Genomic DNA, 8,400 nt, shown 5'->3' on the forward strand with positions numbered 1-8,400 from the left:
AAGACCATTCTTTCCCCATGAAATGATTTTGGCTCCCTTCTGGAATTCAGTGGACTGTAAATGCGAAGGTTTATTTCTGGACTCTCAAGTCCCTTCCATTGGTCTACACGTACTGGAACAACACTGTCTTGATGACTACAGGCTTGTAGGAAGATTTGAAATCAAGAAAATGTCAGCCCTCCAACTTTGCTCTTCTTTTTCAGGATCATTTTGGAATTTTCTGTATGAATTTAGCATTTTCGTATGAACTTGAGAATCAGTTTGTCAATTTCCAGGCTGCTTTTTATTCTAAACAATATCAATAATAAAATCCTCCATCTCCCATCACCATGCCTGCCTAGGGTACCTCTGTGGAATGTGGACTGAAGAGCCGCAGTGTTTGGCTTAAAGCCCTGGCCCCATTGCTTACTAGCTGTGTGACCTTGAGCAAGTTACTGGACATGCATCACCCATCTCAAGTGCAAAATGTGGGTGATGAGTGTACCTACCCACATCATGGGGTTGCCGTGAGGATGAAATAAGCAAATATAGGGGAAGGACTTCATGGCTTATAACAAGTATTCGGTAAATATTAGCTACCATTATGAGTCTCATGTTATTTCTTTTAAGCCTTGCAACAGTCCCAGAAGATAGCTACTCTCAGCCCTGCCAGCACATGAGATACTCTTAGGAAGCTTTAAAACATATCCTTACCAGGGCCCCACCCTTAGAAATTTTGATTTGATAAGTTTGGGCTACATCCTGGGAAACTTCTTTTTTTTTTTTTTTTAACTTCCCTACAGCACCTGGTCTTCCTAGGTGGTCTCCCATCCAAGTACTAACCAGGCCCGACCCTGCTTAGCTTCCAAGATCAGATGGGATCGGGCTTGTTCAGGGTGGCATGGCTATAAACACTCCCCAGGTAATTTTTAAGCGAAGTGGGCTAAGGATGCAATCATCTCCACTAAGTGAGTGAAGCATATGGTTTCCCCCCAACCCCCACCCCCATGGCCACTTTCATGGATCCAGAGAGAACACGTCCCCAAGTTGGCAGCTCCGCTTGCAAGCAAAGAGATATGCCAGTGAAGAAGTATTGATAAATGACAAGTTATTAGCACAACACAAGATGTGATGGTGTGTAATGAAATACAAATAGCCTGATCGGTGAAAGTTCAGGAAAAAAGCAAGACCCAGGGGTTGGACAGTACGCTGAGACCACCAGGATTGGAGTCCTACTACGTGAGCTGCTGTAAAATGGGAATCCGCAGGCCTCCTTCACAGGATGGCTCTGAGGGCTACATGACGTCATCAATGTGGATATGACTATGCTCGTTTCCTAGGGCCGCTGTGACAAACTGCCACACATTTTGTGGCTTAGAACAAATCAAGATTTATTATCTTGTAGTTCCAGAGGTCAGAAGCCCCAAAATAAAGTCATTGGCAGAGCTCTAGAGGACCCTGTTTCTGGAGGCTCTAGAGGAGACTGTTTCTCTGCCTTTCTAGAGACCACCCCCATTCCTTCCTTGCCTTGTGGCTATTTCCTCCATCTTCAAAGGCAGAAATGTAGCCCCTCCCTCCCTCCCTCCCTCCCCACCTACCTCTCTCTCTCTTCTCTCTCTCTCTCTCTCTCTCTCTCTCTCTCTCTCTCCTCTCTCTCTTCTCTCTCTCTCTCTCTCTCTCTCTCTCTTTCTCCGCTTCTGTCCTCACATCTCTGACTCTGACTCTTTTGTGTCTCTCTTATAAGGACCCTTGTGATGACACTTGGCCCCTTGGATAATCCAAGAGAATCTCCCCATCTCAAGATCCTCACTTTGATTATACCTGCAAAGTCCTTTTGCCATGTGGTCACGTACAGGTTTCCGGGAATAAGGCATGAGTGTTTTGGGAGCCATTATGCTGACCACAGTGAACAAGTTTGGCATTCACTGATCTCGTCTGACCCACCAGGCACTGTGCTTTATGTATCAGGCCACACGGCCACTCTTGGAGAGGTAGTGTCCCCATTTCATCAGTGGGGTACCAGAGGCCCTTAGGTCCTGATGGCAGAGGAAGGACCAGGACTGAGCCGGGTCTGGCTGTCTTGACCACACCATGCACATCTTCCTTGTGGGAGCAGCCGGAGCTGCATCCGGGGACCCAGGAGGTATCAATCAACATTAGATTTGGAGGTTAGACATTTGGAGCTGTTAGAATCAATCACGATTAGCACTAAATAAAATGAACCACCAGGAGTCGAGACAGTGAGAGGTGTAACGGTCTTCCAAGAGGCAGGATGGCAGAGACAGAAGCCTCAGTCAGGACTGGAATGTTTGGAGTTGGAGAGGGGCCTGGCTGGGGCGAAGGCTCCTGCTGATGGAGAGGACTGAGAGCCTTGAATGCCAACCTTCGGTGTCTAGACTTTATCCCTTAGGCAATGGGGAGCCACAAAAGGTATGTGAGCAGAAGAGTAAGATGGGGGATGTTAGGAGCCTCACAGGCTCAGATGCCCATCGCCCTCACCCAGAGGAGCCTTTCTGTCCCACTGCTCATGGCCCAGGGCATAAGTCTCTTTGGAAAGCACCGGGGCCACCAGCACCTCTTTCCTGTGCCCAGGGACCCCTTGGTGGCAGGAAGCAATGTATTATAATGTTGGCCTCCAGGACTTCCTGCAGCGACCCAGGGGCTAGACAGGTCTTTGTGAAAACCCTCCCCAGAGGGCCCTGTGCTGCCTGGCCAGGGTGAGGCTTAGGATGCAGCAGGAGGGGTGTTTGCTCACAGCAAATGGGGCCTCAGGGAGAGGGCCTTGCAGGAAGTGGATGTTCTTTGCTTACTGAGCCATGGGGCCTCTGGAACCCCATCTACCAGCCCCCTCCTCCTGGATCTAGATGGACCTCCCAGCACCCACTGGAGGGAGTGGATGCTGAGCTGGCCTCTGACTTGGAGGTGGGCCTCCATCTCCTGACTCTAGCTGGCCATTTGCTCCTCCACTCTTTACATCTAGCAGAAATGGCATCTGGGACATCAGGGACCTTAATGGGGACCGTGTCCTCCTTCTCATCAGAAGGGCCCCTTTGCCTCCCATGCCCACCTCTCACAAGCTGAGGGCACAGCCTCAGCACTGAAGGGGTGGGGGTGAACTGTGAAAGGTTGTCTTGACTACAGTGCCTTGGCCCTCTCCCATGACAGCCAGATCTTGTCACTCCCCACCTCAGAACAGCTTTTGGCTGAAGTAGAGATACACACAGGCCAAAATGGAATTTTATTTATATAAATAGTATCCACCCCATGCCTAGCAGACAGAGGGACCTCAGAAAGTGGATGTCAGAGGACTGGGGAAGACAGTGGAGGAGGGAAGATATGGTGCTGTCCCCCTCTCCACCAACCATGACCTGCCACCTCCCTGAAGGGCTCTGTGGCTTAAGGCCACAATACCCCAGGGTCACAGCCTGCCCTGCTTTGGCCTCCAAAACCCAGCCAAGGCCACATAGCATTTCCTATAACCAAACATCTAAGGTCAGTCCGTGCTCCCTGAGGCCTGGATCCAGATGGGAATCTAGTTGTTCTGATGAGAAACTCACCAGGGGTCCGGGTGGTGACCAGAGCTGGGGCGGGTGTCAGGGACCTCATTTCTGCCCCAGGATGACTGGAGGGAAGTCCTCTGAACCCCGCTTTGGTCCCTCTGTCCTACCACCTCGAACACCATGTCCCTTTCCCTTCCCATCTGCACTTGGCTGGCTGGGGCGCCTTTGACACGAGCTGCTGGTAGAATTCTCATGACTGCAAAAACCTGGAAATACTTGGATGTTTCCAACCACCTACAAAATGCCTCTGAGCTCTGCTCAGATTCCTATGGACCACAGCAAAACTGGGGGGTGGGGGAGACCACATGGAGCAGGTTGGAAATCTTGCCCTGTGACCTTGAGAGAGGGGTGTGTCCCCTCTGAGCTCCATAGCCTCACTTGGAAAGTGTCCCTGCCCCCATCCAGAGGTGACGCCAGACAGCTGTGGGTCTCCTCTCACCCTCGGTTCAGCTGCGAGGTCTCCCCTCACCCTCGGTTCAGCTGCGAGGTCTCCCCTCACCCTCGGTTCAGGGCATCTGTGGGCTGTGCTTTCCAGTGCCGAGAAAATCAACCACCTCCCTGGCCTGTGGAACAGGGGTCACCTTGGTGGCTATCAGACAGTTGAGGAAAATGAGAGCTGCTGGTAACCGAGCACTTACTGTGTGTGGACTTGTGCCAGGCCACCATACTGGGCGTCTTATTTGGCCCTCACCATCCTGGGAGGCAGGTACTGTTATTGCCACATCACAGATGAAACACTCAGACTCCAGGAAGGGTCAAGGCTCACCCAAGGTCACCCAGCTGGGACAGGGCTGGAAGTAGGGACATCTGTCTCCACCTCCTTTGAGGGCCCTGAGGATCTCCCTGTTCAGTGCAGGCACAGAGCTACCCTCGAAAAGTTTCGAGAAAAGAAAGCGAAACAATAAACGAAATGATTTCCGGTTGCAGGCGTGCCACGCGGGGGACCTCTGATGGGCAATCAGGGAGCGCCTCTCAGAAGAGGTGATGTTCTCATGGACACCACGCCTGAGCCCTGAGAACACGACAGAGATGTGTATGGAGAGAGGACAAGTACTTCGGGAGCTGCTGGGGCACAGTTTCCGCCAAGAGCCTTCCGCGGCCCGCCCACTCTGCAGCGAGTGCAGAAGCGGAGCGCAAACCCCAGGGCCGCCAGGTCCGGACCGCCAAGTGTGCTCCGTCTGAGCCCACCCCACGCAGGGTGCTCTGGGAGAGACAAAGACGCCTAAATCAAGTTTCCTGCCTTTGAGGAAATTCCAATTAGATGTGAGGTGAGATGCAGAGGCGTGATAAGGTGACTAACAATGGCAGGCAGGGGAAGAAAGTGAGCAGGACCAGACGGCGAGGGCATAGAAGCCCAGAGGTGGGCGAGGCCCTGCTCGGGCTAGGGACAGCCAAGGCCTCTTTCAGGCCTCCGGTCTGGGCATGGTGGGGGCGAGGAAGTGAGGGGAAGCGTGGCCAGGACCCTGACAACAGGAAGGGTATATCCAGGCTGTTGTACGTCTTTCCTGTGGCTGCTGTAACAAATGGCCGCAAATATGGTGGCTTAAAATATCACAGATTTATTCTGCAGCTCCGGAGTCTGGCTTGGGTCTATCTGGGCCCAAATCAAGGTATTAGCAGGGCTGTGTTCCTTCTGGAGGCTTTAGGGGAGAATCCTTATCCTTACTTTTTCCAGCTTCTAGAGGTTGCCCACATTCCTTGGCTTATGGCCCCTTCTGTCTTCAGAGCCAGCAGCATAGCAACTTCAGATCTCTTTCTCTCGTCCTGACTCTCCTGCCTCCTCCTTCTAAGGACCTTGTGATTACACTGGGGACACCCAGATAATCCAAGACAATTTTCCCATCTCAAGATCACCTTTGTCACATAAAGTCACATATTCACAGGTTCCAGGGATTAGGACCTGGACATTTTTAGGGCTCGTGATTCAGCTAACCATAGGCTGATGTCAAGGTCGATCTTTCCAGGGCCTGGAAATCCAGGACCCCAAGGTCAAGGTGAGTGACAGGAAGAGCTGCTGACTACAGGGAATGGAGGGGGCTGAGGAGCCACAGAGAATCACCATAGGATGTGACTGATACATGCAGCCAACACAGACAGATGTGGTGTGGCGGGACCATGGAAGCCTAAGACTTCGGAATGAGAAAACCTGGCTTGGCTTCTCACCAGCTGTATGACTACGGAGAGGTTATTCTACCTCTCTGAGTTTCACTCTCTTCAGGTAAAGAGTAGGGGCATAAGAGGTCCACCTTTGGAGGGCTTTGGGGGGATCAGTGGATCACATTATAAATTATATGTCTCAGTGCCAAGACATAGTAGATGCTCAGCCTATGGTGGCAACTGACCATAGAGGCGCCCTAAACTGGGCCTCGGGAGATGACGCCACCTGGATTAAAACAATCCACCCCAAGATCATCTCAAAAGGTAAGAAAATAATGGGTGTCCCAACATGAATAACTCCAGTGACAGCAAGGAGACAAGAGACCACACTGTGGCACATACTAGGTGTGTGATGAACATATGTCAAATGAATGAGCAAATGAGGTTGGGAGAGCCAGCGGGAAGACCTGGGTCCAGCACAGAGGAAGGGCCCCTGCCTAGGGACAGACCCACCAGCCAGGGCTGGGGAGGGGAGCGGAAGCCTGGACCTCGGCCTGAGGCCCCTGCTTTCCCAGAGGCTCCCCTTTCACTGTAAAGTTCCTTTAATCTGAAGTATGGCAGGGAGCTGGCTGTGAACGGCCTGAGGATGCTCCAGGGAGGGACCGCCGCAGAGCCTGTGGGTCAGGGTGACAACCACTGGATGAATGAGGGGGGGCTCCTGCCCAGAAGCTACTGTCCAGAGGGAAGCCCAAGTGTGAACTGGTCCTGCCAGGGCCACAGGTCCAAGGCCACAAAGTCCTCTGAACCACCAGGAGCCATGTGACTAAACTCAAGAGAGTGAATGCAGAAAGAGGTGATAAGCAGAAATGGGGCTGCCCTTCTGCTCGAGATCCCTAGGGCCCCCCACAGTGCAGGCCCCACAGGAAGACCCACCAGCCACCCAGAGTGGCCACAGACCTGATTCTTGCCACAATCAACTGTGTGCCTGGACAAGCCACAACTCACACCTCAGGGATATTTGCGTTTACTGAGCCCTTACTGTGCGCCAGGCCTGTGCTGAGGCTGGAGAGAGTCAATGTAGCCTGGGCGTTTAAACCACACGCTGAGAGCCGCAGTGCTTGGGTGTGAGTCCTGCCTCTGCCATCTCTGTCATGTGCTAGCTATGTGCCCCTTCACCTCTTTGTGCTGCAGTGTCCCCATCAGTCAAGTGGGATTAGAGTATTTCAGACCTCATAGTGTTGTGATGATGATTCAGTGAGTTAACCCATGAATAAAGCCCTTAGAAGGGGCCCTTGCCCTGGGCCTGGCAAGCTCTCTATAAGCATTAGCTGTTCTTATTCCATAGGTGTGATTTGACAGCCCCCACCGTTACACGACTCAGAGTGCTGACCGCTTGTGCTGACTGGGGCCTCCTAACGGAGGAGCCGGAGGGCCATGCCCTCACTGGTGGAGGCTGTGGTATGTGTGCCAAGTCTCACCTCCTCCCAGCCCGTTGGCTTGGCTCAGTGCAATCCAACCCGCACCTGTTAAGTCACGTTGCCTAGAACCGGTGATGGGAGAGAGGCAGACGAGGAAGACGTGGCCCTCAGCCTCAGTTGGGTTGGAGAGAGGGGACTGCCATATAGGGAACAGTCAAAATCGAGAATATATTGAAATTGAATTCCCAAAATGGTGGCATTAGAAGATTCGGTCCAGGACAAACTGTTTTAGCATCCGAGAGCTCGATGGAAATGCCACATCTCAGATCCACCCCAGACGCCCTGGGCCTGACTCTGCCTCTCAGCAAGGCCTCCATGCTTGTCTGAGACGCTCAGGTGGAGACACAGATGCAGGAGGCAAAGTTGGGTGGCCCAGTTGGCCGGGGTATCCGGGGAGACCTCCGGAAGCGGGTGTCTGTAGAGCTGAGTGGTATAAGATGATCCAGCTCTGGAGAAGCAGACGGCAGGAGGCTGACATCATAGTGACGGGGACAGCTGTTCTCAGGGCTGCGCCAGGAACAGCCAGATGGGGGCTGTGCATGTTGGCCGGGTGGATCCAGGACACCAGGGCCTGGGCCAGACAGAAGAGATGGACCGCCTCTATCCTCGATATTTGTAATACTTAGAACGACCAGCTGGCACTGTTCTGAACACTTTCCACATATCACCCTGTTTACTGTGCCAATAACTGGGTGCAGGAAGTGCCATCGTGACTCCATTTTACAGATGGAGAAAGGGAAAAGCAGCAAGGTAGAGTGACTTGCCCGAGGTCACTCAATTTCTAAAAGGTTGAGCCAGAATTTAAACTGGATATCCTGGCTATGGAGCCCTGGCTGTTGGCCAGTCTCCAACCTGCTGCTCTGGGGGCACTAGGGAACCACATACAGTTTGATGGCAGAAAAGCGATATGAGCAAAATGGAGTTTTGAAAGCTGAAGGTGGCAGCAGCTTGCTGATAGGTTGGCTGGGGGAACATGAGTTTGTGTTGGGGGTGGCGTGGGAGATGGGGGTGGAAAGGGTAGAGGGGGAGGAGGCTTCTAGGGAACACTGTCCCCATCATCCAGGCAGGAAGTGGTGTGTTGGCCTGTGGGAGGGGTCAGCGAGGCCGAGATGCAGCCAAGGAGCAAGGTCTCAGGAGAATTTTAAAAAGGGGGACATGGTATGCCCAAGGCCACTGAGGCCTAGAGACAAGAGGCCAAGGGCTGGGGCCTCAGGAGAGGTTTGGCTGCCTGGGGACAGAGGCCTGCCTGAAGCTGGGAGTGGGGTTTCCCTGGCTTGTTTTTGCTG

The 8,400-nt window shown here is 52.8% G+C and overlaps 1 non-coding gene across 1 annotated transcript; it reads right to left on the minus strand.

Moving 5' to 3' along the window:
• Positions 1-773: 773 nt before the first annotated feature.
• On the minus strand, positions 774-892 carry LOC112474918. The gene has a single exon (XR_003044553.1). It is a non-coding gene; the product is annotated as a 5S ribosomal RNA (ribosomal RNA).
• Positions 893-8,400: the final 7,508 nt, after the last annotated feature.

Source organism: Pteropus alecto, unplaced genomic scaffold (assembly GCF_000325575.1).
Source record: "Pteropus alecto unplaced genomic scaffold, ASM32557v1 scaffold7, whole genome shotgun sequence".
In the NCBI taxonomy this organism is placed as follows: domain Eukaryota; kingdom Metazoa; phylum Chordata; class Mammalia; order Chiroptera; family Pteropodidae; genus Pteropus; species Pteropus alecto.